This window comes from Felis catus, chromosome D1 (assembly GCF_018350175.1).
Source record: "Felis catus isolate Fca126 chromosome D1, F.catus_Fca126_mat1.0, whole genome shotgun sequence".
Classification (NCBI taxonomy): Eukaryota; Metazoa; Chordata; class Mammalia; order Carnivora; family Felidae; genus Felis; species Felis catus.
This window is the reverse complement of record NC_058377.1, coordinates 2,131,113-2,158,917: the sequence shown is the minus strand read 5'-3', so window position 1 is coordinate 2,158,917 and position 27,805 is coordinate 2,131,113. Positions and strand designations below refer to the sequence as shown.

Here is a 27,805-nt window from a genome sequence, read left to right as displayed (position 1 = left end):
GAAGCAGGCTCCAGGCTCCGAGCTGTCAGCACAGAGTCCGATGCTGGGCTCCAACTCACAAACCAGGAGATCATGACCTGAGCCGAAGTCTGACTTCGGCTTGACTGACTGAGCCACCCAGGCACCCCACTAAGACGCAATCTTAAAAGATTGTAGGACAGGAAAAATTTGCCATTATGTACGGTGACAGGTATCAACGCGGCTGATTTTGGTGATCAGTTCACAATGTATACAAATATCAAATCATTGTGTGGTGCACGCAGAATGAATATGTCAGTTAGTCCTCAGTGAAAAGAAAAAGTACTGACCCTCTGCTTTAAAGAAGTTCGAGTCGAATACAGATTTACGAATACACATGTTCGTTCGCATTATTCACAACGGCCAACAGGTGGGAAGCGAGCCGCAAGCCACGGGTGGAGAAGTGGGTAAGGAAAACGTGGGGCATACATACAGTGCTGTGTGATGCTGCTTTGGAAACAGACGTCCTCTCCCATGAGCCACCACGGGTGAATCTTGAGGACATTATCCCAAGCGAAATAAGCCAGTCCCCAAAAGCACAGCATGATTTCACTCACATGAGGTATCTACAGTGGTCAGACTCAGAATCGGCAGGTGGAAGGGTGGTCGCCAGAGGGAGGGACCCGGGAAAGAAGGCCGTTCAGGTGGCAGGATTCTCGGGTCTACAAGACAAACAGTTCTGACGCCTGCACGCGACAATGGGAATATTCTGGATGCCCCCGAACTGTATGTTTAACATGGTGACGATGGCAACTTTTATGTTCTGAATTTTACCACTGTTTTTAAAAAGGCACTGAAAAAGAATAACCCTTGCCTGCCTTTCTACCCTTCCCACCTGCCGCTCTAGTCGCCAGACCAGCATTCCTAACACACACACACACACAGACACACACACACGAATGTTCTGGCAGCATGAACACTCTCCACGTCACGTGGATTTTCTCAGGGTAACAGAAACTGTTGCTGTCCTGCATCGCCGTCAGACATTCCATCGATTTTCCTAAGCTTGAGGCTGAGGCTATCTCCGTGAGAAAAACTCCAAGCATAGAGAGTGGATTTAGACATCCACTGCGGCCATCCAGAGGCGCACTTGAGGGCCGGAAGTGATCCCGCGGCCACAAGGATCTTGTTTTGCTCTGTCAAGTTTCTGGAAGGAGAACGCGACAGCTGGTAAGAAAGAAACCAGCAAAAAGCCCTAAAACGGAAGGCGTCGGCAGGGCTCCGTGCGCACACAGAAAGTCATGTGGCTTGGGTCTTCCTCCAGGCCATTCAAGAAAAGAAATATTTATTGTTTTTCACGTGGGACGGTGTAATGTTCCCCTTTGCGGAGTTAGCTTCTTTTCTGTCAAATTTGGGATTCTAGCCCATTTCGACAGGTGCCACTTTTTTTTTGCCTTGTGAATCCCAATGACCACGTTGGAGTGTGAATCAGCGCAGCGTCCTTACAGGTGGAAACACGCGTCCCTCAATTAACACAGCCCAGCTCTCAGCTGCTACCTGACTTCTTTTGATGTGTCCAGAAAGCTCTTTGGCTCTGGCCAATCAGGGCCTCACCTCTGACCAATCATCCTCGCCCACCTTCTATTTAAGGGACATCCCCAGGGCTCGCCTGTTTCTTAAACTGCAGCCTGAGAAGGCATGGGGCTGGAGTGGGTCGGGACTGGGGTCTCTGTATTTTTAGTTTCTGCTTTTCTGTTTCTGCTTTCTTTGAGGGACAGGGAGTTTCCTGCTGCCTGGCTGGGGGAGAGGGAGGCAAGATAAGTAGGGAACTTTCCTTTCCTTTCTCAGAATCACAAATTCTCGCGAAGTCACGATTTGGGCACCAACATCCCCTGTTTGTGCTATAGAGAAAGCCCTGTTTTGTACTGAAGAACTTCCTTGGGCCAAGAAAACGCCAGAAGTGCTATGTCGGGCCCTGCTCTTTTCTTCTGGGTCTTTGCTTGTTGGTTGAAGGCTGTTGGAAAATCTGGGCCTGGGATTAACCAGCTTTGTGGGATAGAAGCATTAATCTTTCACAGGAAGGGCCCTAACTTTTCTGGCACTTTCTACAGAGGCCACCTGCAGGAAGGAGCCTCTTAGACTTGCTGGAGCTTCATTTCTAAGTTTGGCATAATCTGTTAAAAAGGAGCCGTGCTAGCTTCCATAGGAAGGGTTTCAAGCTACTCTGTGTCCTTATCTGCCTCGAAATCTCTACCTACTTTGTTTCAAAAGGCCCAAACATTTTTTTCAAGAGCGGGGTGACGTTAAAGCTAACGTTCCTGACTGTTGGCTTTTTTAGGTTCTACTTTTTCTGTGTGGTTTCGCCCACCCGGGAGCCCCTTGGGTCCGTCTTGTTGGGACTGGGGACACAGGCCCGGCGTTAAGGAAGGACTTTCCCTGGGACCTAGAACCTAGTCCTTGCTGTTGTCTTTCTCCTGTTGGGCTCTGCCTTTGGCCTTTCAAGCTCCCCTTATCTGTTCAGCTCTGGGAAGAGTATACGTGATTCCCTCCCCCCTCTCCTAGTCCGTAGGTGTTTGAGTCCCGGGCATTTTTGAGCCGTTTAAAGAAGACCGCATTTTTGAGCCGTTTAAAGAAGACCGTTCTTGCAAAACAGAAAAATCACTGGGCTCTTAAGTTAAATGGCAGCTCAGGTTCCTGGAAGAAGAGCCGGTGGGAAGCTTTGCCTTCATTCGCAATCAGAAGGCCCTGGGGCTGGCTGAAGGCTGTTGTGTGCTTTCAAACCTTAATTCCTTCCATGAAGGGCCATTTTTTGAGAGTGCAAGTGGGGGAGGGGCAGAGCGGCATGGGCAGGCTCTGAGCTGCCAGCGTAAAACCCAGTGTGGGGCTCAAACTCTTGAACCAGGAGATCATGACCTGAGCTGAAACTGATCAACCGACTGAGCCCCCGCCGCCTCCAAGCGCCCCTATAAAACCTTAATTTTTGGAAAGCGGTTCATGTGTCCACCTGACCCTAATTATGCTTTCAGGCCTAAATTTAGGCCTTCCTTTACCTGAGTTCCTGACTTTGTCCTACTTCTCCCAGATGAAAGGCCAGAAACAAGATGTTGAAAACTCCGCGTGTCCTAGGCTTTTTTATACCCCTGTCCTGTTTCTGTCATCAGTGATCCACTAACAAGAGCGATTCGGTCTACCTCCTGGGGTTACTGTGAGCCTGATCTAGACATGGGCTCCAAGCTATCCCTTCTAGAATCCAGGTGTACTTGGTTAAGCATTTTGCATCTATTCTGCCACTTAAATGTCGAAACGGAAAGGCCCGGTCGCCCCCTTGGTGTTGGGCTAAAAGTGCAGTTCAGAGAGGTCCAGTCATATGTGAACGTAAGAGTTCCAGCGCAAGCTAAGTCTAACTCCAAACCCAAGTCCTGAAGCACAGTACCACGCCATGATGTGACCAAAGTAGAAGTCCTAGGGCGCATAGAATCTAGGAGGAGACCAAATCTGCGCTCCTGTGCAGATCACCCTGTGGGGAGGAGTTAAGAGATCCAGGCAGAAAGGGGTCATTAAGCAACCTAAGGATGTAGGTGGATTCCCCGAGGACAAATACGCACGAGTAGCCGTGGGGCAGCTGAGAAAGGGGCCAAAAGTGCATCCAATTAACTCCTAATTTACTGTTGCAACGTCTGTGTTCAACGATCTCTAAAGTTTGCCCAGGTATCAGGGTGTATTCCTTAAACCTAAACACTGTATAGTAACCATACTAGAGTTGAAGTTTCATGAAAAGTGTTGATAGAAACTAAAACAGTTGTAAACAGGAATGTGGGGAGGAACTAACGTTAATTAAATGCCTACCGTATGCTAAAAACCCTGAGGGTACTAATCACCCTTTTCCACAAGGGCACATACAAGGTGTTCTTAAAGGGCAGGGGTGGTGGCCGGGCAAAGTTGCTGTGCCTTTTCTAACTTAATTGTGGAGCAGTTTCAGGCTAATTCCCCACACTAGTCAAGTTGATCCTGGACTTTTCTGTCCCCCTGGGTAACCTCTTGGCTCACCTAGACAAGCTCTTTTGTATCCAGACTCCTGCCTCTGGGCTGAAAATGGGGGAAGTGCCGAAGAATGGCCTTACAAAGCTGTTAAACCTCTAAGAAGCTTCCTGGAAGATTTTAAGTGATGACCCACCCTTTAGCTTCGGAACTACCTCGAGGGTAGGGCACGATTCTGCCCAGATGAACCGAATTGAGCAAATGGATGATGGGGGGTGGGGGAGGGAGACCTGGGATCCCAATCCAGAGTTTTCTTCCCTCCTTACTGGAAAAAACGTAGTATCATGACTACAGTCTATTGGTCTCTTGGCAATCTTCCATATTTAAGTTCTTAAACAACTCCACCTGAACTTTGTCCTTGACTGTGCTAAAGAGCCATCTTTGAAGCTCTTAAATTGTATTTGGTTCAAATCCCTCCATTCCTGACTTAATCCTGGCCTGGCGTCACCAGCCTACCTTTCACCTGTGAATGGGATAAGTGGAGGTGATGTGGTTTCAGGTTCTGCCTGTTAGGAGACAGACCTGAGGGGGTCAAGGCCTTCTCCCTGAAGCTAAGCACAATGATGCTGTCTCCTAGACGTCATGTACAGGCAGGAGCATTGGAGGAAGGAGGCCACACACCTGCCTGGCATGAACCAAGATGGACGGTCATCTTGGCTTGGCTAAACTTTACACTGGTTTCCTCCCAACTAGAAGTCCTGACCTGCAATTTTTTTCCCCCCGGAGCATTTACTTCAGAAAACTGGCAATCAAACCTTAAGATTTTAAGGCTAAGATGTAAGACTTCAGTGTCTTGATATTTTTACAAAGACCCAGAAGCCGACTGTTTGGACCTGACCTCTTGAAGGGAGACAGGGTGTCTATCTCCTGGTCTCCAGCGGAGCCTAGCTTAAGCACTAATTACAGAACCGAATCACCCTGACCAGCCTCCCCAAAACCGTCTCCAGTAACTTTCCTGTAGCTCAGCCTCATGCTTGAAAAACTCGCCCAACCTTTTCTGTAAATGGCATTGAGTGCTTCGTTCAACCCTGTTGGGATAGTAGTCAGCTCTGTTACAATGATCTGTAATTCCATCTGGCCCATATGTTAAGCAAAATTACAGTAACTACCCCTCCCCCCCCCCCCCCCCCCCCCCCCCCCCCCGCTTGTACCCTGGATCTCCCCCTCTTGGAGTGATGGAGGGCTGGGTCCGAGGAGGGCTGTAGGTCTGAGTGCCTCTCTAGCCTCCAGCAGTCCAGAAGGGTGTTCTGTCTGGGCCCGGGCTTTGCTACCACGGCTGTTGAAGGTCCCCACAAGTCCTCTTGTTTGTGTCTACGTGGCTTGTTCCCCTCTAGTGTCCAGCCCTGTCTTGGGCACATACCAGCCTCCGTCCTTCCTGCCCTGAAAACCTATTTTGGGTTTAAGAATTTTGGAAAGGTTCCTCTACAGGTGCTTGTTTTTCTGAGACATTTGGTGGGACTCATCTGTTGAATAAGTAGATCTAGCCATGTGGCAACCCTAGCAAGGCCATGTATTTTCAGAGCTTGCAGGAAAGCAGGGGAGGGACAGGGAATCCCAGGCAGGCTCTCAGCTGTCACCATAGAGCCCAGTGTGGGGCTCAAACTCCCAACCCATGACATGATAACCTGAGCCAAAATGAAGAGTGGAATGGATGCTTAACTGTTTGAGCTACCCAGGCACCCCAAGCCTAGGTCTTTAAAACACGTTAGGTTCTTCGAATGAGCAGCAGGCTGGCCTATGATAACCTTAAAATCGTCTATCCTGGGTTAGCACTATACATGGCACCTGAGAACGTGTTACTTGGTAGAAATGGAAATGTGTTCTAGAAATGGAGGGGGGGATGGCTTGTTCTTCCCTCATGGAAGAGAGCATTAAATCCTGGAAGACTTTATTCCTTACAAGAAATGCAAATAGAAAGGGACAGTACGAGTAGGCATGACCTTTGCTGAATTACATTCGAATGAATTTGAAAAACTATCACTCAGGAGTAAGGACATAAAAGCAGCATTGGAACCTCTGGATAAATAAGAGGCATTGAATGCAGCCTGTACTATGCCTTCTCCAGCCTTGCTAAGAGGACTAGGGGGGAGAAAATGTGATCAGGCAAAGGAATCAAAATACAGAAACATCTTTATGTAAAATGGAAAACTTCACCAAACTTAAGAGTTCCCGGTTTGAGGTCACTCACTCTTGGCCCCACTCCAATGATGAACATGACACATCATCCATGTTGCCATGAAATGCTCAAACAGCAGAGAGGGTCCTCAAGCTATCAAAGAAGTAAAAGTAGATAGCCTACCAAAGACGAGGAATGAGGACTTGAGACACTGCAGTCCCAGGTACCAGAAGGCGGTAGGAAAATGCCTTCAAAATTCTGAAGACTAATGCCCAACCTAGAACTCTTGAGCCAGCCTATTCAAAATCAAACTGGAGAGTAAGATTACTATGGAATTAGGAAGGCCAAGGCTCACGAGAATGCCTGGGTTCCCACATCTCTCAAAGTTGATAGAGAATAAGCTCCGCCCCCAAGATACACACACAAGGCAGACCTGAATCTAGGAAATTCAGCTTGGGAGAAACCTGGAATTCTCTGGGTTTATTACATAGGGAAAACATGGGATGACAGCTGATCCCCAGGCCCAGAGAGAAGTCAGGGGAGGGACTGATTGAAGGTAATTTTGAACTGAACACATGACCTCTCTGAACATCTTGAAGGAGCAGATCTAGACCCTGGGCCAAGAGTTCTGTGTTGGATGACTGAGCATTGTAAGGGGAAATTAAGGCAAAGTGATGAATCCCAGGGAAATGTGCTAGAAAATGAAATGGCAACATAAACAGATCAAGAAACCTGAGTTGCCCCCAGGGTTGAGGGAAAGGGGTGAGAGTTGTACAAGAGTGTCTTAAAACCCTTGGACAGCTTGTTGATACTTGATATGCATGCACAATAGAAACTAAAATCAAAAACTGAAATGTTCTACGTATATCAGCAAGAAGGGTCTTGTCAGGAGACCAGGAAACTGCAGGTGAAGCCAAAATGTCCCACTCCTGCACTCCCCTGTTGGTGTCCTATTGAATTCTAGATGGGATGTTAGAACAGGAGCTGTTCATGAAGGTTAACCAGGAACTCCAGTGGTACCTTATAGGTGAAGGATCTCAAATTTTTAAATGTGTCCTTAAATACTTGTATGATGAAAGCCCTTAAAACTTCCGGGTGCTTGGGTGGCTGGGTCAGTGGAGTGTCTGACCTGGGCTCCAGTCTGGGATCACGGTTTTGAGTTCTAGCTCCGTGTCTACAGCTCTGAGCCTGGAGCCTGCTTCAGATCTGGGTCTCCCTCTCTCTGCCCCTCCCTCATTCATTCGCTCCCTGTCTCTTTCAAATAAACCTGAAAAATTGTTGGAACACTTAACCAAAAACAGACAATGCCACTCTTGATCCCTGTGGTAGGTGTCTGGGTAGCTGGGTTGCAGAGACCACTCCACTGGGCTTCAAATCAGGAATCGATCTCAGGAACTTAGAGTTGAGTGTCTGCACAGTTCTTTGTGCATAGAAGTCCATGTGAGGAGAAAACGGAACAACTTTAATGCAAAACCAGTAAATCTCATAGCATTTTAGAGGATTAAGTGCAGGTGGAGGGTAAAACATACAGAGGAAAAGAAAAAAACTGGTAGAGAAGTGCGGAGCAACAGAGCCAACCTTGGATAATGTTGAAACTGCTATAAACAAAAACTCCACTCTTGTCAGGCCCCCCGGGGCTTTCCGTACCAAGGATGCCAAATGTGAACAGCCATCCATGACATTTAGAAGAGCGAATTTCACCTTTACTTTAACAACTTCATCTCAAAAGAACAGACTGTTAGGTAAACAGTTCCAGAATTTGGTGGGAGAACTCGGCTGTTGGGCAGCGTCTGGGTGTTGTGTTTGCTCACAGGATCATCTTGGAAGATGAATCCTCAGGGCAGTTTTAAGGGGTCTAGGTAAGTGAAGGGTGGCTACTGGGAACCTGAAAAACCTACGTAGCTGTGACATAGGAGCTGGAGGTAGGAGAGGCCAGAATCCTCCCAATGGCCTACACACCCCAAATCTGGCCCTTGTCAACGTCCTCTTGGTCCCTCCCCTGTGCCAAATCCTCCTCCAGTCCTAAGACCATCCTTGACCTAATGGGCTCGTTCTACCTGGAATACTTCACATCTTTTCTGAACTTCCAGGTCTCAGCTCCAGTGTACCTCAGAGATGTCTGTGCTTGGACAGGTGCTTAGACTCCTAGGACCAGCATCCTGCCTCTACCCCCTTAGTGTGTTCGCTCTTCTTTTAACTACTTGATACATAATTGTTGGCTTATTTCTTCCCTTCCCTTTGAAGCTTAATTGCAGGAGGGCAAGGACCTTGATGTTTGTTTTTCCTCTCTATGTCTATGACCTGGATGAACTGTGCCTGGGGCAGAGGAGGTTTTCAATAAACCCTCACTGAAGGCAGGAAGAGGAAGTGAATGAATCCAAGGTCCACCACATTGGGGTTCGAAAAACTTGGAACTTCTCACATAGCAAAACAAACAGTAATTGGAATGAGGCTTTCAGGAAAGATCATGGACTTGCTCCAGTTTCCATTTAGTTGAGAGAATTAACTGAAGTCGCTGTTTGGTTACACTGACACTATAGAATGCCTCTGATAAGATGACCTTTGATCAGAAAACCATCTCAAATGAGAGTGTATCACAGCAGAGGAAGTTTTCCGTCCCCACAGCTCAAAGGTGAAAGTGTGCTGGGGGGGTCTTAGAAGAACTCAACCTGCTAATCTGTTCCCTTCATTACTTGATCTCAAATGGCTTTCATGGTTTTAAGTGGCTTGCCTAGCTAGTTAGGAACCTTAGAGAATTACATTTTGCATATTGACGTGTGATAAAATGCTGTACGGGTGTTATGTATCCTTGAGTACTGAGGACGATATCGGGGAATGCCAAAGATAGTTGGTCTACCTGTACTTTGTTTTTGTGAGCTGACATCTGAGCCAGAACTGTAGCTGTGATTTCCAAGTTCATCAGAGAGCTGTGAACATAATACACCTCAAGACCGATCTTAGCAATTCTTTTAAAAAGAATGCTTTAGTTTTCCTGATCGGTGTTGTTGAAAGCTTATGAAAGCCTGCCATTTCTCCCCAACCTCCACCCCCCAACCCTCCCTGCAGTTCCAACAGTAAAGTGTGTTTCTGCCTTCCTTTGTGTGCTGGGTAAGCAACTGCAGTAAATGAGAAATGAGGTAGGGAATCCTCAGGGTATGGGCTACAGTTGGAAACAGGCTGGCACTTAATTAAAAGTCAACTATGAGTTCTAAGAGCATGCAAAACCTAATAATTGCCATCTGAAGTGGTCGAGAAAGGCATGATAATCATGTGAGATAGAGCTTTTAAGGTAGATTATTTTCCATTGGTTCTGGAGTCCTATGCGTGAGGTCAGCCCCAATTCCCTTGACCGTGTCCTGGAAAACGAACGACCTCCACACAATTTCATAAGGGATGACTTGCCCAAGTCAAGTCCCAGGCTGGGGTCTCTGAGGCTGGACTCCGGGGGGTGTAACAAGGTGTTTGTGAAGCTAAGGCCATGCCTCTGTACACAGGACTTGTCCAGTAGGGGTGCTTGTAAAAGTTGTACCACCGGTGACCCTCCTGTTACCTCACCGAGTGTCCATGTGGCCCCTCACAGGGCATTTTGTCTCTCCTGAGGTCCTTTCTCTGTGTCCTGACACCTGTCAGCTCTCCTACTCTCAAGCCTGGTTCTGGGGGACTTGGAAGGTAACCATCAGAAATGACCACGTGCCTTTGCTTGTTTGGGAATTTGTGCAGTCTTTATCTCCTCTCAGGCAAGATGCATCCTTCTAAAGGTGACCTCGGAGAAAATACATGGCACACCTGTCTCCATTTGCATCAGGGAAAGGACTGTCGAAGCTCCATTAGTTTCTTCCTTTGGCTGATGGGTCTGGCTGCAGACAAGGGTGAGCTTAAGCTGCTCAGCCCGTAAGACTGTTCAAGTTCCACCCACAGGTGGGTGTCTGGTAAGCGTAGTGGTGTTCAGTTGTGAATGTCAACACCTTTGTGTGGGGCGCGGACCTCTCTGCTCAGCGATTAGGTCACGGGTCTATCGTTGGGGTCTTTGCTGTGGTCTCCCCTCACCTTTGTAAACTGTTCCAGGTGAACGGAGAAGTCCTTGTTCTCAGACGCTGTCCTATTAGATACTTGAGTGCCCGATGCCCAATTATCCCAGACCTGGTGCCATTGCCACCATGTCACTGAAGCCTGCTCGGATGCTTTTAGAGTGAGGTTCTTGGCCTGCCAGCCCCAGAATGCCTGGAGACCATCTGAGGGCATCTAGCCTGTATTAAGGTCCCGTGGCTGCTGGGGCACATGACCACAAACTGGGGGGCTTAAAACAAATACATTCTCCCAGTTTGGGAGCCTTAAGTCCAAAACCTGTATCGGGCAGAAGTTCAGGTGCCCTCGGGCCATGCTTGTGGCAGGCCCTCCAGGGGTGGGGGTTCCATGCTGCCAGCACCCTTGGCTTACATCCATGTCCTGCAGTCCCTGCCTTGGGTCACATTGTCACCTGTGTCCCCTGTGTCCCCTCTGCCTGAGACACAGGACATTGAGGCCCACCTGGGTGACCTGTCCATCTTCAGTCTCTGTCCTAGCTCCGTCTTAGCCACTTAATGTTCCCAGGCCCAGGGATTAGGTCACGGGTATATCTTTAGGGGCCACGACTCACCTATCACACCTTGCATCATAAAGGCCAATCTATAACTTAGTCCAAGGGTCCTGCCACCTTCTCTTGCCCCTGGTGGTAGGTAGGGGAGTCAGGGGTGTTGGTCCCAGTGCTAAACAAGAGGGTCAACCCCAGCCATGTGGCATGGATGTGCTGAGGGATTCTGGGGACCTGTGTATGTGAAAATGAGGGGTCCTTGAGGAGCCAGGCCTTCCAGGGCTGTATGAAGCACGAAGGCACCCCAAAGAATCTGGACAGTGGCCCCTGACAAGCCAGTCAGGTGTTTGTCATAACCCCTGGGGTTGGGGGATGGTGTATATATTGGAACAGTATCTGCAAAAGGTAATTTGGGGTGGAAAGAATAAAGGAGTTCTCATAAAATACCGGGCAAGGTATGGTGCAATATAAAGCCCAGGGATGGCCCCTCAGTACCATGAGGGTGCTGACTACCTCACCTGCTGGGCCTTGGTGGTCCCCGGCCTCCACAGACACGCTGGCCGAGACACTTTTCACTCTGGATCAGTGGGGCAGACGGACCCCTTGGCAGCCGTTACTCTGATGCAGGATCTAGGAGAATAGCACGAGCACCGTTGTTTTCATGCCGGACGACAGAAACGAGGCTGCTGGCTCACGGGCAAGGGCGCTGCAAGATTGGGCTTCAGAGCCGTGGACACACAAGGTCTCTGCAGGTGCGCAAGGAACGAAAGGAAAGGTCTAAGGCTAAACACAAACAACCCAGAGGCTTTCAGAATTGAAGCAGTGAATAAATCCAAGTCGTGTCATCTCTCAAGTGTTGAAAGAAGGATTTGCACGGTTGTCCCGAAAATGCCCTAAGAGTGAAAGCTTAATTATGAAGAGTTGACTTTTATGAGAGGCTACAGAGGTCCTTGTGGGTTGAGGGAGGGCTTTTCTCTCAGATACTATGTTGCATCTCCGTGTGGGACCCCTGCATCTCTATCCCCATGTTCACAGGGTTGGAACCGGTGATGCCCCATAACTAGAGTGTGGTCTCTACACATGGTCCCTAGCCACTACCTCCTGACTTTGTCTCAATCTCCCGGAATAACCTGTGGCCCCTAGGCTCTTCTGGTTCCAGCCCCTCCCACCCATGACTGGAAAGTCTCCTGGACAGTGGTGCAGGGTGATCTTTGATGAATGTGCTCCCAGCTCTCCAGGGGCTCCTCAGAGTAGATCTCTTGGGCATTAAAAGTCCTTCCTGCTAAACAGACTCCATGTTTCTCTTCATGCTTCTTCCTGGGTCTGGAGGTCATCTGGTCAGCCGGAAGACCTTCCAATCCTCTTTCAACCCGCAGGTGAGTTAGCCCTGCCTGCAAGAAGCCTTCCCTGGCCTTGCCTCTCCTCTCCCAGCCTCTGGTTAGGCCCTCTGTTTGCTGAGTGTCTAGAGCCTCTTGTAAGGTCAATCACTGAGTTGGCTGATTTTCAGTCTACTAGCTCTCTTAAACAGAACTTCCTTGAACCATGATCTTATGGGGAAATACACCTGAAACCTGGGGTTCCTGCAGCCCCCCCAGACTGACCACAGCCCCACTTAGTGGTGCTGGTGCTCCGCCACAACCACGGCTCATGCCGGGCAATCTGTTACCACTAATTGAAGATGGGCTCCAAGAAAACCACATCAACAGGAAGCTCCTTAAACTCCTGGGGGGCAGCCTGTCTAACATGGCCGCCTTCATGTGCTGTCCTCCATCTGGATGCCTGGCACATCATGGGCTCCCATAGTGTCACTTAATACATGTGTGAAAGATGAATAGATCTACAAGGAGAACAACGGTGGGGAGGGATACCAGAAAAGGCTCAAATAAAAGCGGTGGGGGCTTGAGGCTGTGGTCGGACGGGGAAGTCCCCAAAATGTCCACTGCCCCAATTGCCGTTGAGTCCCTTGCTCTTGAACGAAGGTCGTGGGGGAAATCTGAGCGCTAGAAGCATGAGCCCGCTGGTTGAGGTTGACCAAAAAAAAACCTGGATGGAATTATTTCCAAGTGCCTAGCCTGCTGTGTCTGCAGCAAGCCCTGGCCTCGAGGGTTCGGGATCCCGCAGATGCTGCAAATAGTATTTCTGGCCCCCGCTGAAGCCCTTATTCAGCTTCACACCATTCTTGCTCTGCTGGAGGTTCAGATCCACGAGCCGCAGGAAGTGTGGCAGAGACCAAGAAATCCAAACTAGTGGCCCCGGGGCAGTTGGTGGCACCCCATGTTGTCCAGCCCGATTTTTAAAGATGATCTGGAGTGACATCCAGTGGAAAGGAACGGGATGAAAGCAGGGAAGGTTAATTTGTTATCGGAGGGATCATTCAGCTGACACGTGGTTAGACTTAAAGCACATCATCAGAAGCTGCTTTCCAGTCCAAGTAACAGCTGGTGCACCAAGTAGAACTTCCGGGTGGCAACATGTGCACTCCTACTGAATTTGGACACCAGGTGTCATGATACCCACACAAGATAGGGAGCTGGTACGCTGTCCATTTGGTTCAGGTGAGTATACGTGAGCCGTGTGCCCCTTGACCCATTGGGGAGGTCCTAGGGGCAAGTGCCAGCCCCAGAGATGGTCACTGCCCATGCCCTGTAACAGGTAAGCTGCCTCAGCCTTTCTTGGGAAGAGAGCAGTGAATAAAAAATATTTTCAAGGTGCTTAAATACTATGGGGGGTGGGGGGACCCCCTGGCTGTTTCCGTGGATATAGCATGTGACTCTTGATCTCGGGGTCATGAATTCAAGCCCTATGTTAGGTGCACAGTTGGCTTAAATAACAATACAGGCAAAATGGTAACCATTCATGCTAAATGTCTGTGTGCTTAATCTGGTTTTCTATAGTAGGGAACAAATCTAGTAAACAGATTATAGAGCAGAGGATTTTAGGTGTTAATACTTGTCAATAAATGTGGGACATCAAGGTATGAATGGTGTTGTGAAGGTAAGAGGGCAGAATAGCCTGCAGGTTAAGATACTCAAGGGACAGTTCTGGTAAGAAGTCGATCTTGAACCCTCCTCTTGAAGTAAGGTGTGCCCAGGAACTTGGAGGCCGGAGAGCCTCAAGTATGGGAGGACAAAGTGGTAAAACTTGGACAGCAGGAGCATCAGGAGGTAAATCCTTAGAAGTTGATCTTGAAAACACGGAGATGTACTTGAAGGCGCGTGCACACCTACAACACCACTACATGATGCTTAACTAATGGCTGACCTACAAAAGATCTGAATAAATGAAGGAATAAATGGTTTGTATTCATAATTGAAGCAAATTCAGTAGCCATCCCTAGAACAGTGTCTCCGGGTAGAATGGTCACATGAACTTGCTTAAACACCTGTTCCATCTCAGAGCTTCAGAGCATACAATGGATCTGATAAAAGCTCTTTCTCTAGGGTCTGGGGGCATGGATGGAGGCTCCGAGGGACCCTGGGAATATAGGAGCTCAAGCTTGCTTGTCTTCCTTGAAGAAATCGTTTAGGTCATTGGTAACTATCCTTGTGTACCAGAAGACACTTGAGGTCCAGCATTTCTAGAAGATGTCTCTGGATGACTCCTAAGTCTAAAATCTGTGTCTCCAGTATGAACAACAAATTAAAATACAAGAGGTTCTTTTTTTAAGTGGAACGAACTAAGCTTGGGAAATGCTATGCCAACTGATGGACTTGACTTTAGCTCATTGGGAAGCTGTCCCAATGCACTGCTCATACATCCTGATCTAGATGCTCTAGTGTGGTCCCCTCTTGCCGACTATGGGCTGGCCCAGTCCTGAAGAACCAGGAGGATATTGGAAAAGTGACAGAAGATGGAAAAAGACATCAAATTTCTGTTAACTCACTCTGGTGGGAGCCCCCTGACCCCATGTAAGAGGCTGTCCATGAAGAGATTGTCCAGAAGACGGTAGGCTCCCACCAGCCACATAAAGAAACCTTCCCCACACCCCCCCCCCCAAGCTACTGCAGCTGTCATAGCCTGGGGCCAGACGTGCAAGAGGGGCCATCTTGACTGTCATGCCCAGTGACAATATTTAGGTGTCTGAAACCACAGCCAGTGTGTAACTGCACCCTCTTGAGGGACCCAAGATCAGAAGCTCTCTACTAAACCTCTACCAACAGAACTAGAGTATTACAGTAAGTTCATAAACAGATAAGAAAGCCTTGGGTTAATTGAAACAAGGTACAAAACATTAAAATTCTAAGTGATAAAAATGTAAAGCAATCTTTGAAACCAATTTACAGTCATTACTGGGTTCTCTCTAAAGTATAGAAACATTTCCTCTGTAGTAATAGTCCTGACAACCTTATGACCTATCCTTCTTCCCGTTTCGGACTGTTTCCCCAGAATCCTTATGTTCTAATCCCCATGGTGATGGGATTTGGATGTGGGACCTTAAGGAGATGATCCCGTCACGAGGCGGAGCCTTGGTGATTGGGGCTGGTGCCCTTACAAGAAGACCCAGGGAACTGATGATCTCTCTGCAGAGAATATGGCAAGAAGGCTATTGGCAGGCCAGGAAGGGTCCTCACTAGGAACTGATCCAGCCAGCACATGGTCTTAGATGTCCCAGTCTCCAGAACCATGAGAAAAACTTTTGTGTTCCAGCCACCAAAGCTGTAGTATTTTCTTTAGAGTGGCACAAACCGAGTGCACTGGTCATGAGGGATAGACTGGTCCTAAACTAACTGACCAGGTGCACTCAGTAAAATAAGCCTTCAAGCCTCGTTTCTGACTTTAATACATATATCCTTAAGTTTGAGTGAAAACACAAGTAGGGGAGGGGTAGAGTGGGCGAGAGGGAATCTCAACCAGGCTCTGTGCCGTCGGTGATAGAGCCTTGAAGTGAGGCTCAAACTCCTGAAACTGATAGGACCTGAGCAGAAAACGAGAGTCGGACACTTACTGACTGAGCCACCCAGGTGTCCCTGTCAATTAAAACAGGAAGCATTTTTTCTTGTACCTCTTCAGGCCACCTAAATTCATCAATGTGCCACACAACTAAGTACTGAGGGTCCTTCATTGTTTAACATTTACTGAACTTCATATGATTTGCTTCTACCCAAGTGCTTGGAGTGTTGGCCGCAGTACTAAACTTTGAAGGAACCCTGTGAGGGAGATGACCTCCTGTCTTTTGACGCTCTTTTTCCTCATGGTGATGAGGTTTTGGGGTAATGGTTGGGGGTTCATGGTGTCCAGAGCTGACAGCCAAGTACGAATTCTTAAAGACACTTCTGTTGGAAATAGGTGATCCCGTAAAGCATGGGGACAGGACCCAAGGGCAGAACGAGCTGCCCTGGGGTTGTGAAGAGTGATAATAAACTTGGGAGTTGGGGAAGGTCAAGTCGCACGGAGATTCCTAGAGGGACCTCGATAGGCTAAAGAGGACTCCTAAGATACCTGAGGCCTTGCTATTGTCAAGCTTGAGGTGGTTTTTCCTCTTGGAAGGCATCAACGTCAGGATGGTGTGGGTTCTGGGAGAAACCTACTCTGTCCTGGTCTCAAGGACTTGTCTACGGGCTCCAGGTTAGGAAACTTAATTTTACCTGCCGTTTTCTACTTGGTTCCTCACATGACTGTGGAGAAAGGGGGGTGATGTTGGGGCTCTAGGAAACTGAGTTGATAGGCAATCTTGTCAACAGCCTCATCTCCAGAAACCTATGTCTTTTAACTTAGGAAGATTATTCTTGGATTATGGTCAACTTGTCTAAAATACAAGGTGTACGGTGTGCTCATTAGGAAGATCTTGAACTGATGAAGATTCCTGTCCTGCGTGACTGTGATCTGTACCACTTAACCATCTGTTTACTTTGTTCTTGGGTAGCTAGGAGAGCCCGAAGTGGGTCCTCTATATCCCACTAGGTGTGTGTGTGGGCGGGGGGGTGCTGTTAGCCTGTAGTTGACTCTCAGCTGGCCCCAGGCTGCCTCATCAATAGCACAGAGGAAAGAACTAACGTACGTTTGACCTGAGACCCCCTGATAGTCCCTATGCTACCCTTCCTTTTTTTTGGAGAGGTGTCCTCATTTCAGCCATTGGAACTGTCTCCTCTTAGACTTGGTACACGGGCTATAGCTCTGGCCTGGAAGGGTGCGTCACACAGCCTGTTCGGGGATCCTGTCACCCAGAATCCTGTTGGGTGTAATTTCGACCCTGCGTTCACCCCTTCAAATACAGTACACCTCATTCAGCAAATACTTGCAGATCCCAACTTGCCGAGTAGTTTACTAGCCTACAAACCTTGTAGAAACAACCCGAACATTCTGGAAAAAACCCTATCATGCTTGCCTTTCTGTCCGCTCTTAGCGGAAGCGTTAAAATGCTACAGCTTTGTAGGTGCGAAGGTGTTTCTCACACAGAATTCTGTGCCACAGCCCAGGGGAAGCCACGGTCAGGAACCACTCTAGAACCACGTCCTACTTCGCTGGTCCAGGATCAACCTTGTTACCTACCACTCTGACAGCCTGTCCTCCTTGGCTACCTCCAGAGTCAGCCCAGAGACCCGATCCTAGCAAGTGGGGCCAGGGTGAGTCTGCTGGAATGTTTTGCCCCAGCGCCCCAGAAATGCTGTTTGTACCGCCAGCCTTGACGGCCGGGGCCTGCCTGTCCTTTCCCAGTTTGCATTGCTAACCTTCACTGAAGAAGGCTTGTCCTGGCTCATTTTTCACCATTCCAAAGCAAATGTCACTGGAAAGAAAAAAAGACTGGCCTACCGCTTGTCAAAAATGCCTTGTAACCATCTCTAGGCACTAGAGAGGGAGGAAACACGGTCATTTTCATACAAATAGACCTAAGTTAAAGGTGTGTTGTCAAACGTCTGAGCCCTGAAGGGGTTGAGGTAAAACCAGGAGAGAAAATCAACGATTTTTCATGGACCTCGGCTCATTTGCATTCTCCTATTTCACTGAAACAAAGCATTTGTTTAAAGGAAAACCTGCCAGGCTGGGTTTTTGTTTAAGGAAAAGTAGGCTTCTGAAGACAGAACTACTTAATATTACAGACGTTTAAATTCGTACACTTAGAAGGGTAAAAGCAGGTATAAAACATCTTCATTAAACCCGTTTTTCTGCAAAGGACTGAGCGTTGGCGTTTGGCTCCTTGGAAGCCTGGCGTCCGATTCCCTGCCTCCTGTGGCCCTGAAGGCGTCATGACCCCACGCTGCACGGTCTGCGGGTTGGGCTGCAAATGGGAATTGTTTGTGCGGAAAGCTGAGGGAATGCAGCCGTAACTTGTCAACAGTTTCAGATCTGCAAAGAGCAGGGAACCAGGACCGATAAGAAGAGTCCCCCGCGTCAGAGGCTGTGGCTTGGAACTCACACTGGGGCGAGGAGGGGAGAAGGGGGAGGCGGCTGTTTTCTCTTCCATTGTTTTTCCAACCAAGTGCAAGGTCTAAACAGGATTCTGAGCCGATGGGTGTGTTTATGCAGACGCAGGAAACCAGGGGAACAAAGGAAAGGAGGTGGGAGTTTTATCCCCACCCAAGTACAAAGCAAGAATGGCTGATGTTAAAAAGCCTCCATAGCTTGCCCGTGAACTTAAGCAAGACACTTAGCCTGGTAGAATGCCGTGGGTTTGGCAAGTACTGGCTGACCACACATCCTTCTATGCTCTGGCCCATTGCCCTGCCAGCTGGTAGTTGATGTGTCCACATCTGCCTCCCAGGACCTATAGCGAGCGCCTCATGCCTGCTAAGGCACATGGCCAAAACCAGAGACCTCAGCAGCCCTGATGGAGAATGTTCTAGCCCTGCAACCATGTAAAACAGGCAGAGGGAGGACATGGGTGCAATGGTCTATCCCAACGGTGCTTGTGCTTCTGCTAGGTAATTGGTGTGGAAGTGGGAGGGTTGAGCCCAGCCGGTGGGGTTTCTGGCCTTGACCGCAGGCTTGGGGCATGCTTCATAATGGCTTTATCCGCATCGCCAGCTCAGGGCACAGGAAACCTGATGGCAAGAAGTCGGGGCTGCCCGTGCTGGGGGCACGTAAAAATAGTTCTCCAGTGCCAGCTGCGGGGTCAGGCACTCGACTCAGTGCTTTGCATACATAATCTTGAGTCCTTAATTCAACCCCTCTGAGCTGTGTTAAAAGCAACATTCCCCAAGAGGAAACCAACTTACAAAGGTTAAATAACTTCTGCGCTGTGGCAGGGCAGATAAACAGTGGAGACAGGATTTGAGCCCGGAAGCTTCGTGGCAGTGCACAGAAGGCTCTCCCAGGCCTCTGCACATCCAGGTAGAAAGAAGGGAAATTGCATCCGGAGGTGATGGTTCACCCTGCAGGTCCCAGATGGAGATGCATCCAGGCCTAGGTCCCAAAAGCCAGCTTGCAAAACCTCTAAGTGTTTGATGGGTTAGCATCTTCCCTTTAATGGTGCTGTTGAGGGTTGGCTAATCTGGGGTAAAAGCCCAGAACTCACATGAAGAGGAGTGTCTTCGAAGAGAGAGAAAAGTATATGGCTATTTCATAGGCTTTTGGAGACGCCGGGGAAGGGGGATTCTGCACCCCCCACCAGCACCTCTTCTTTTCTGGAATGCAAATGGTCCAGATACTGAGAGGTGAGAAGACACCTGCCTGGATGTCAAGTGCACAGGCCACACAAAAGGTAGAATCTGGCCACGATCTCGGATCCCTCAGGATGCTTCAGGAAATAAACTGGTACCTAGATGAGGGGACTGAACACCCTCCTCCCTTCCGTGTGAGCTCTTAAATCTTGGGAGCCTTGCCAGGTGTGATGACTAAGACAGGACTTAGTTGTCATAATCTTCCTATCCACTGTCCTGTTGGGTCCCCAAACTGTCCCCCTCTACTGACAGAGTTGTTAGTGGATTCTACACTTCGTATTCTGTGCATCTTGTTTATCTCTTTATTTGGCTTTAGAAACGATGATCCAGCACTTACCCTACCTGGTAACGTCACTAGAGGGTGAATTCCTTTGATGGGCCCACCCAGCTCTTCGGTGGGTTAGCTTCCTGTCCCATGAAAAAGCAGTTCACAACCTAACTTCTGCCTAACCTCCCTCAAACCCCACTAAATAGGGAAATTGCAAAGCTTACGGTCCTGGGGCAGCAGTGAATCTGCCAAGAGAGAGTCCTAGGCTTGTAGAGTGGTCTTCTGCCCTGCTCTCCGATAAGTGTGCCTTTTATTAGTCCTAGAGTAAGCACAGTGGGGGCATATAATGAAGTGAAAAATGATTAGACTCCAAAATAGCCTGTTTATTGGTTATTCAAAGAGTATTTCACTACCAAGTCTCTTGAGTTGAACTCCTCTGGCTGCCCCGAAAGGCTGTTTGACAGTTCTTCATAATAAGTATGGAAAAGATAGGTTTAGTTACTGAACTTGGCTTTCTTCTCTAGCATTTCTGGGGGGTCCCCAAAGCTGAGAAGCTGTCAAGGTCTCCTCACATATAATTGAACTTGGCGCTTGTAGGTAATCCTGTACACAAAACTCAGTAGACCACGAACACCTCAAGGGCAGGAATTGTATTTCTTGTATGTTCATGGAAATGTTAACTGGTTAAATAGAGAAAAGGTTTTCATAGCAACTTCTAAGCCCATGTCATTCTTTGCCCCTTCCTGTTAGGTGCAAAATGTGGATTCAAGGCAATTAATAAGTTTCTACGCACAGAAAACCTGACCACACTTCTTGTAAAGGAGGAAGCAGGATTGCAAGTCATGAGGCTTGGACCCCATCCCACCTAATTCATGCAGCTCTGCAGCGACTGCAGATCAAACTGACCTTTCTCCGGGTCCCTATTGTGCTTGGAGATCGTATCACCCAGTGGAGCACATAATTCGGCAATAAGTTACTGTATGTGCTATGTTGCATTTTTTGACGAGGCTGTAAATGCCCGGAGCAGATAGCAGCACTACCTGGTCGATAATGAGTAAAGTGACCAGTTCTTCCTGGTTTTCACACTGGAAGTCCCCTGTTACAGGAAACCCTTCCGTTCTCTGAATCTGAAACCAGGACAAAGGACAGCTGGTCACTGCCATAGTGGTTTGTTCCATTGGCTACGTGGCTAATTCTGAGCTTTCATCAACTTGGAGGGTTTTAGGTAACCTGCCATTCGTGGTGGAAACACAAACATGTAAGCAACTACTTTAACAATATTTTGAGTGGGCTTTTTGTTGAATATAAACCTATCTCTAGACCTGATCTGCAGATTTGGGTTGGCCCATTCCTAGGCATTCTTAGTTTCAGTGGAACCCAAGAAATCATGTGACCAAAGTTGAATCAAACGGAGCCTGGCAAGATGAGGGGAATTGAACAAAATCTCAAAACTGTAGAAAGAGGATGACGACGATCGCTGGAGCCATATTTGTCCCAGGACTGGGCTCAGCCACCCCCACTTCCTGGACCACAGTATGGGCTTTGTGGCCACACCCAAGTATCCTACCACAACTTCCTTTTTATTGGGTTTTCTTTTGCAATCAAAATAGCCATATTTTGAGGTGGAGGGAAATGCAGTAGTCTATATTTATGTGCTGTTAATGTGTAGTAGGTCCAACTTAACCCCAAAACGGTTCGTAGAAACTGCACCTTCTATTCTGAAAGGAAAGGAATTCTTGGCAGCTGCCATTCCCCTCCAATGAGCAAACGTCATCCTCCCAAGAGGCCATCTCTGTATCTGAGTGTAGGGTGAGTGTACAGCTAGGTAAGTCCTGAAGAGCCCTCCTACCCATAGTGCTGCCTGTAGGCCAGGAGAAAGGAGGTCTCGGTGCTAGAATTCTTCAAAGTGATGGGCGGCCTGCTTCGATGACCAGGATGCTTGTTAACCTTCCCGCACTAAGGCTGGGATCCCAAATCTGCAAGTGTAGAGTCCAGACACCTACGTTTCAGCAAGCACCCCTGTGCGACCTGTCCGCACGGTGAATTTGGAGAATCCCTGTGTGAGACTCAAGAAAATCCTAGGCAGCAGGCCAGAGATGGTAATGACGTGGTGTCTCTCCCTACCTGAATATCCATTCAACGAGAGTAAGAACTTGGCCTTGTTCAGTAACGTCTCCAGTGCCTAGAATAGAAGCTGGTAACAAGTCAGTGAAAGAAATAATCTGCTGAATAACTGAATCCTAGAAGTCCCTAAACAGTGCCACAAATCTGAACTTCCAGAAATGTCCATGTAATCACTAATGGTCTTATAATCTAATAGCAATACTATAGAATTGGATTTTATTTTCCTGCTCTTGAGCCTTTGGGCAGTTTATTGAAGCAGGAATTGGAATTTCCAGTGGCCTTATTCTAGCCATTACTTCAGTAGACTTGATATTGTCAACACACTTGGACCTTTTTTGTCTTAGGATGGATTTTTTTTTAAGAGAAAAACTTGCTGGAGGAATTGTTCAGATTCTGGACTATGGATCCACCATTTCTCATATCTACAGAAACCGCTGTCCACAAGACAGACTGTTGCAAAAGCGGCTTTCAGTGACAAAGTCCCCTGGGTGGTATTTCTCAGCTTGGTGCATGGGAGTCCTCTCCCTGGATACCTGCATCCCAGCCCCAGAGACTTTAGATTAAGTCTCTGGGATGTGATGTGGGAATCCAGATCCTTCACTAGGTGATGCTAACATGCTACCCAACTAGGGAGCCCTCCTGCTGCTGGACTTGGCATGGCTAATGGTCTGATATAGCCTGCCTTCTATCTTCATCTGTGTTTGGGCTGCTTGAACAAAACTGCACAGATTGCATGCCTAGAAACAAGAGCTCCTTTCTCATTTCTGAAGGCTGAGAAGTCCAACATGGAGGGTGCTGGCAGATGAAGGATCTGATGAGGGTCTCTTGGCTCAAAAATGGGTATTTTTGTCCCTGTGTCCTCACGTAGTTGGAAGGGTGTGGGAGGAAATGCTCTTAAAAACGCAATGGTCCTGTTTCGGAGGGCTCACCCTTCTCCCCTAATCACCTCCCAAACACTCCACCTCCCAAACCATGACCTTGGATGACCTTTCGGCATAAGGATTTAGGGCTGAAACAGACATGGAATCCATTGCTACTTAGCTCATCCCGCACATAACTTGTGCTACATCATTTCACACCCATCTGGTTTCCAACAGCGTTGGATGTTTTCACCCTCCAAATACTCAACATCCACATACTGTTAAATTGAAATCGTGGCTTTAACTTGTAAACACAGGCAGGGTGTCTACTGAGGTGTGTGTGCTGGGAACATGAAGTTTAACAATCTCTCCAGCCTCGGCTCTGATGAATATTGAAGATCAGAGAAAAACATACTTGGGTCCGGGGTTCTTTCAGGAAAAAAAAAGCGAGTCTGTTTGCTTTGCCAGGACAGGATACCTGTCCTTGAACTTACCTGCTTCAGGCTTTGATCAGCTTGCTAGAGCTACATGGTGATTTTTTTCTTCATCGATAAGATGTGAACTTTTGAGCCCATCTTTGGCTAGTATCCATGCCATTGTTCACTTCATGTAGGAGAATCTGCAAACTATTTTAACAGTTTCATTAAGCAGCTTTAGTAAAAATGAAAACTAAGTCAAAATGACGAATTTCAGGGAGCTGTTGCAGCGGGTGGCGTTGGTAGAATGAAGCCTGTTGCTACACAGAATACAAATGACCCCCTGATGAGCTGCAGGATAAAGGAGATTAAGGAATTTGTTCTGGGACTGACAGCAGATCTTGATTTCTTCTTGACAATTCGCTTCGTAGTTGTCCTCCTTCCCCTTCTTTCCTGACCTTGGTGAGGATCTAGCAACTGCCTTGTGACCAGGACTAAAGACCACAGGGGTCAGTGGGCTCCCGGAAACACATCTCTGAGCTGGATCCCGGGGGGGGGGGGGGGGGCAGTGAGCAACCCTCTTAGTTTGCAGAGCAAGAATAATTGCTCATGCTGCCATCAGGAAAGCCCTGCTCTCTACTCCGGGGAAGGAAACCTTTCTTGAGTTACTTCCCAGGATTCAGCAACTCCTGGGAATCATCTGGTGAGCTCTGGAAAACCCATGCAAATCTGTGTAACTCTCCAAGATTTTACATGGAAGCCCTAACCCCCAATACAATGCTTTCTGGAGGTGGGATCTTGGGAGGCAATTAGGGTTAAGTCCTGAGGGTGGGGACCTGATGTTGGAATAACCATCATAGAAGAAAAGAGGTCCAGCCTCTGCTCTGTCCCAAGAAAGGCAATATGTGTCTTCTCAGATTTCCAGAATGACCTACGGATTTGTTTTTTAAACCACCTAGTCTACAGTGTTGTGTTGGTGTGTTAATCAGCTAGGGATACAAGTCTTCAGCAAACTTGGGGTTCTCTGCCCTGAAGGCTCTCATGATCAGTAACACAAACTTCTTCATAGCTGATTCTTATCAGGCTTCACCTAGAAGCATCAAGGCTGAGTTGAGGGGCTCCAAGTACAATGCAATCCATAAAGTTGTCTCCAGAGGAAAGGGGAGAAAAACAAAGAATACTGTGTTGTATTGGTCCCACAACTTGCTCCTTCACTGTGGAGTTCTGAACCAGAGCAAAACTGCTTAGCACTCCATGAAACAAGATGGAATTACATACAGTGTTCAAATTTTGACCTGGCATTGACCTTAATCTGTTGAGTTTAATTTTGTATCCTTGGGAGGAAGAGTTGTATTTCCTTCTTTGGTAGTTAAGAACTAAGCCAGAAGTAGTAGTCATGACTGACTTCCTGCAGACCACTGATCACTTGGGTCCTGTGAACAATTAAGTAGTGACCAGAACTCTGTCATGGAGTTTGTTCAGAAGTAGTGACTTAAACATTGGCTCTGAGATAATACTACGCTTAAAATTAACTTTAATAAAGTAAGCATTAAAGAGAAAGTAACATGAGTCATCAATTCAACCCCCTGGAGTTTTCAGATTAGAAAAAGTTGTGATCCCTACTTGGGGTTTTCAGCCCTAGAGCTCACACCCCAGTGTCTGAGATTCTGACTGAGACCCGGGTTGGCCCCTGACAACCAGGACGCTGTTTCTGTTTGTGGGCAGTCTGAGTTGGAAAACGATATTTCGGGGGAGACCATAGAGGGGTACAGGGAAGCCTGGGAAGCTGGTTCTCCCTGGATTTGAATATTTCTTTAGCAACAGAGAAGTGGGGACACAAGTGAGGAGTCTTCCTAGAGATGATAGGAGGTGATGAGTTGGCCATTCACAGGTTCTTGAAAGAGGGCCTTGATGGTCACGAAGGAACAAGAAAAAGCCCACCAGAATTCAAATCCCGAATCTCGCCGTGTGGGCTCCACCCGATTGTTACTGATCTCTGGGCTTCTTTTCCTACCTTGAAAGGGGAAGAACCACTCTATAGACCACACTAGGGGATTAAAGAGAACATAAGTGAAAAGGCTGGAAAAACTTAAAATTGTATCAAGAACCTCAAGGAAACCACTTGAAAAACCACAACAAAATAGGTTTCTTACTATTGTATCTAAATCACTGAAAACCAAAAAGAAATTAACTCGGATGCCCATTCAGGATATACTTTCTTTGTACATTTTAAAAATACTGGACTGATGTCATCACTGTATGCTGCTTTTGTTCATGAACATTGTCCTGGGCTAGTTCTTTTTTTTTTTCAACGTTTGTTTATTTTTGGGACAGAGAGACAGAGCATGAACGGGGGAGGGGCAGAGAGAGAGGGAGACACAGAATCGGAAACAGGCTCCAGGCTCCGAGCCATCAGCCCAGAGCCCGACGCGGGGCTCGAACTCCCGGACCGCGAGATCATGACCTGGCTGAAGTCGGACACTTAACCGACTGCGCCACCCAGGCGCCCCCGTCCTGGGCTAGTTCTTGTCATCAAATATTCTTTGTGTATAATGTTTGATCCTATAACTGCATCATGAGATAACCAGTTGCCCTTGCTGACGTGCCTGTCTCCTCCACCCTTTAGTATAACACCCCTGTGAATATTCTTTGGCTAGGTCTCTGGTTGTTTCCTTAGCGATGGAAATGACATGACAGTCCCAAAGAATTTGAGATCTTGATCTTTGCGGTCATCTTTAGGGGGGGAAAAAACAGGCAGAATGGGCATCTAGATTCAAATGTCCCACTCTGTACTGATTGTGGCCATTGGAGGTGAACTCAATTGTAGGCGAATCACATTAACCCGTGTAGTGAAGGCTCAGGGAACGTGTCTTCCCTTTTTCCTCTGCCCACATAAGGCTCTAACTAGAGAGGTAACACCTTCCTGAAGGGCCAAACACTAGTCCGTTTTTCATTATCTTACCTGGATGATTTTCTGGAGAAGGTGAACACCTCAGGCTCAATCTTAAGGTGGATGTCTTCATTTTACTACGGTTTCCGAGGGCTCAAAGCACTGTATCTCAGGGCAGCCCAAGCCCTGTAGTTGTCCTGTGGGAGTCGAATATTGAGGAAGAACTCCCAAATTCTAAGAGCATTAGAAACTAACATGCCCACCTAGCTATGTGTTAAAAAAGACCAAGGAAACCAGAACGTTCTGGTCACTTGCTGACCGTTTCCACCAGAAATTGAGGTGCCAAACTTGAGCAGATGACTTAGGAAGACTAGTGGATGGACCACTGAGTGCTAGTGGTAGTTTGTCTTCTCTGCCTGCCTACTGATACTGGGAGAGCTGGGATATACATCTGTGTCCCTGCAGGGAGTGGCTGAGTGCCGGGACTAGTCATGGCTAAATTAAGTGTGTCGCCTAAAAGGTCAAAAGGAAGGGTCGAGGGGTAGAGAATAGTCTTCAGCTACTTGGAAGAAAAGTGTAAAGGAGTTGAAATCCAAGGTCGCCTGGAATTTCTATATGCTGACGTCTTTGCCAATCACTCAGGTTGTTTATTTTACCCTGGAGAGAGGAATTCTTGGGCGTCGAATCAGTGCCCATGCCTTTGTGACCGTGCCTTTCAGCAAGCCATATTGAAACAAACCATAACATACACTCATCTGTTAAATTCTAGAAAAATTTCCCCAACTGAAATTCTTCTGGTGAGTCACAGAACAATTAGGTCTTTAAAGGCTCCTCCCCTGCTCCCTGGAACAATTTGGTGGGTTTGTTACAATAGAAGGGAATCATGATTCATGGCGTTTGAAATGTGGAGGTGAATTATGACAGTTTAAGAAATCTGACTTAAGTGGAACACAATTCTGAAAACAGGCTTTTAAAAACACCTGTGTTCTTTGGGGGCCCTGTCTCATGACAGGACTTACATGTGTGTGAGCCTGAACCAGGAAACTGTGCTTACTGGGAGATAATCCCTCGCAGGGACGACTGCCTCGCCGGGTGCAGGAGATTGGAGACAATGCAGACGACCCCTACATCCTGGGTTCATTTTAGGTGGGGCCCACCATCTCCAGGGGTAAGATCCAGGTCTGTCCAGCCAGTGGCTGGATAACCTCTGGAAGAAAAGCTGGGCCTAAATGTTCCCCAGGAAGAGAGAGGGAAAGGCATGTGTGTAGATGTGACCAATCACAGGTGAGCAAACCGGACTCTGCTCCCCACCTCCATGTAGCAGGATGGGGATGCTCGCCTGTCAGGACTGATGGTCAGCTGTCCTACATTCCACCTGATTCCACAGCAGCAATTGTGTTTCCTTCTAGCACTATCCCTATCTGTGTGGCCTCGGTGAATTAACCTTGTGGGAGTCTAGTTTGTTCTTCAAGACCAAGGGACTGATGGCTAACGTTTGTTCTCTTCGGTTGGTCTCTGAGGAGTGTTTGTGTGTTGATGAACAATACATCTACATAAATGAAAGCTAGAGGATGAAAAAGATGGGCAAAATGAATGACCTAGATTTCACATGCACATCATAAATATGTATCCCATGCATGTCAACAGATGAGGGTTAAGAACTCGAGCCCTGATTCCAGCACTCATACGTAAGGTGGCTATGACCAGCCGTGTCCCTTGCTTGCTTGCTTGCTTGCTTGCTTTGGGGGATTGCTGGATGGCAAAACTGGGTCCAGCCCATCTGTGCAGTGGATTTGCTTGCTGTCCTTGTGGGATGAGCAATGCTGGTCCGGACTTCTCCTCGCGAGTGTATGGAACTGAGTTTCCATTTTCCCGACTTCTGACTTTGCTATGCCCAGCCAGTGGCTTTGTCCTGGCCCTATTGGGATCACTCAAGCTTCACCTTGTGATACTGCCCTTGGAAGTCCA

The 27,805-nt window shown here is 47.8% G+C and overlaps 1 long non-coding RNA gene across 5 annotated transcripts; it reads left to right on the top strand.

Annotated features, from left to right (window-relative positions):
* The first annotated feature begins 19 nt into the window (after nucleotides 1-19).
* Nucleotides 20-27,395, top strand: LOC123380310. Of its 5 annotated transcripts, none has more exons than XR_006585860.1 (3): nucleotides 1,276-4,158; nucleotides 9,871-17,245; nucleotides 20,298-27,395. It is a non-coding gene; the product is annotated as an uncharacterized LOC123380310 (long non-coding RNA). The 5 variants fall into 5 exon arrangements; XR_006585862.1 differs by having other exon boundaries at nucleotides 1,626-4,158; nucleotides 9,871-10,030; nucleotides 11,234-27,395; XR_006585861.1 differs by having other exon boundaries at nucleotides 1,626-4,158; nucleotides 9,871-13,237; nucleotides 14,123-27,395.
* Nucleotides 27,396-27,805: the final 410 nt, after the last annotated feature.